We start from the raw sequence: 2,500 nt of genomic DNA, 5'->3' as shown, positions 1-2,500 counted from the left end.
TAAACAATAGGAATTAATTAATGAACGCTACGAAAAGGGCAGCCTTTAACCTCCCTGTTGTCACTCAGCATTTTTTTTTATTCTCATCCACACTTTCAGCACTCCCCCCACCCGCCCTCCCCATCTCAGATGTAATTTGTAAATGGCGTTTTCAGCCTTCAATCCACTATTTAACATAGTAAGTCAAGCTTTTCAAACCTTATTAATAATTGCTTTGATGTTTTGCTGAGGTTCAGTTTATTATTTAATGAAGATCTCATGGTTCAAAATTTCATATTGGTTTTTGACTCACATGCGAAGCAAAAGTGAGTCTATGTACTCACCCGAGTCGTCCGTCCGTCCGTCCGTCCGGACGTAAAACTTTAACGTTGGATATTTCTTGGACACTATTCAGTCTATCAGTACCAAATTTGGCAAGATGGTGTATGATGACAAGGCTCCAAAAAACATACATAGCATCTTGACCTTGCTTCAAGGTCAAGGTCGCAGGGGCCATAAATGTTGTCTAAAAAACAGCTATTTTTCACATTTTTCCCATTTTCTCTGAAGTTTTTGAGATTGAATACCTCACCTATATATGATATATAGGGCAAAGTAAGCCCATTCTTTTGATACCAGTTTGGTTTACCTTGCTTCAAGGTCAAGGTCACATGAGCTCTTCAAAGTTGGATTGTATACATATTTTGAAGTGACCTTGACCCTGAACTATGGAAGATAACTGTTTCAAACTTAAAAATTATGTGGGGCACATGTTATGCTTTCATCATGAGACACATGTGGTCACATATGATCAAGGTCAAGGTCACTTTGACCCTTATGAAATGTGACCAAAATAAGGTAGTGAACCACTAAAAGTGACCATATCTCATGGTAGAAAGAGCCAATAAGCACCATTGTACTTCCTATGTCTTGAATTAACAGCTTTGTGTTGCATGACCTTGGATGACCTTGACCTTGGGTCACATGCATTTTGGTCGGAAAAATGTGTAAAGCAGTTCTTAGTGTATGATGTCATTGCTAGGTTTAGTTATTTGACCTTGACCCTGAAGGTCAAGGTCATGTCAAGGTCAATCATGTGAGTCGTATGGGCTTTGCCCTTCTTGTTACAAATTACACCCATAATCCACACACATTATGTACTCGTTACCATTAGGCAACGCTCGTCACAGCGCTGAGTCGGTCACACTTTTGCTCACCCCTGCCAACAATCTCAAACGTATCCTTTTTTTGTCAATCACTACAACATTATCATACAGCGTTTTATGTCTCACTAAATTATAAATCAGATGTATGTGGTTGTTTGTTGCCCCGAATGCCCCAAGGGGCAAACATGAATGTTTCTTCCATACTAATTAGCCTCATTTGCCTAAACCATATAGGAGTTATCCGTCCTTATAGAGTTAACAAAAAAATTATATAAATCCCATGCTAATTTCAAATACAGCGTTTTGCTATTCACTTTAATACAATAGTAAATAACAATAAAAAAAAAATAACAAAGTCTTTTAACCAATATCTCCCAGATATTTACACTTTTCATTTTGTTTCAATTCACACCACAAAGCATACACTTCGCCTTTTGCTATTCAGTCTCAAGTCTAAATAATAATAGTATAAATCATAACTAATTTTCTTCACACCATCATAGACATAATGTTGCCTCACATGTTCTTTGTACAATCGTTGGTTTTCGCAATAAATATTGCATTACTGTAAGTGTCTTCTTTTTCTTTAACAATGTCTTTCCAAAAACAAAACTCAAGGACCACAAAAGCTACTGCAACCTACTCCTATCTCTCGTCTCTCTTCCTGGGTACAATGGTACCTAACACTTACATTCACATGCTCACATGTCCATGCTACCCACATTGTCAAAATGCCAATAATTATTCAAAACAAATGTTAACTACTACCTAACTTGATTTCAGACCCACACCCATAATTATACACACATTTCACATTTAAAGCATTAGTCAGCCCCCTGTCGATATTATGTTATCGACTAAGTTCCTTGTGTTGTGTGTCTGCCGTGGAAGCGCTACCGCAGGTATTGTAAGGGGAGCTAAACAAGACTATTTGCTCGCCAAGAACTTCTGAGCCAACACAGAGTTATCTTTCTTTGAACTGAGTCAGTGGTTTTTGTATTTTAAATGTCATGCAGTTGACATTTGCTGTTTAAACCTGTTTATGCATTTACACTTAAAATGTTACTTTGACAGGAGCACGGGACTTTACTGGATAGGTCGAAGTACGCCCACTTTGGCCTACCATGCAGACGACGCAAGGGAAAGAACTCCCGCTTTGTAACTGGAACTTCGGGTAATAAAGATGGCTACACCAGGCTCCTCAACTGTCTTGTCTACTTTGTAACCACGCAATACCACATGGTGGCAGCGGTGCTTAACCCACAAAACAGGTATCAGACATTGCAGTAATGAGCCATGTCCCTCTTCAAACTCACTGCTTGCCGTCAAACACACACCGAACGTTGGTTACATGG

The 2,500-nt window shown here is 38.8% G+C and overlaps 1 long non-coding RNA gene across 1 annotated transcript in view; it reads left to right on the top strand.

Annotated features, from left to right (window-relative positions):
• LOC138973008 (uncharacterized) overlaps positions 1–2,500 on the top strand; it is a 25,723-nt gene that overhangs the window by 23,163 nt on the left and 60 nt on the right. Inside the window, exon 5 of the long non-coding RNA XR_011457856.1 lies at positions 2,220–2,500. This exon is cut by the window's right edge and continues 60 nt beyond it. This is a non-coding gene — a long non-coding RNA (uncharacterized lncRNA). The remainder of the gene's footprint in view (positions 1–2,219) is intronic.

The sequence above is a fragment of the Littorina saxatilis genome, linkage group LG8, assembly GCF_037325665.1.
Source record: "Littorina saxatilis isolate snail1 linkage group LG8, US_GU_Lsax_2.0, whole genome shotgun sequence".
Taxonomy (NCBI): domain Eukaryota; kingdom Metazoa; phylum Mollusca; class Gastropoda; order Littorinimorpha; family Littorinidae; genus Littorina; species Littorina saxatilis.
Note: the sequence above shows the minus strand (reverse complement) of the source record. Positions and strands in the feature narration are given on the sequence as shown.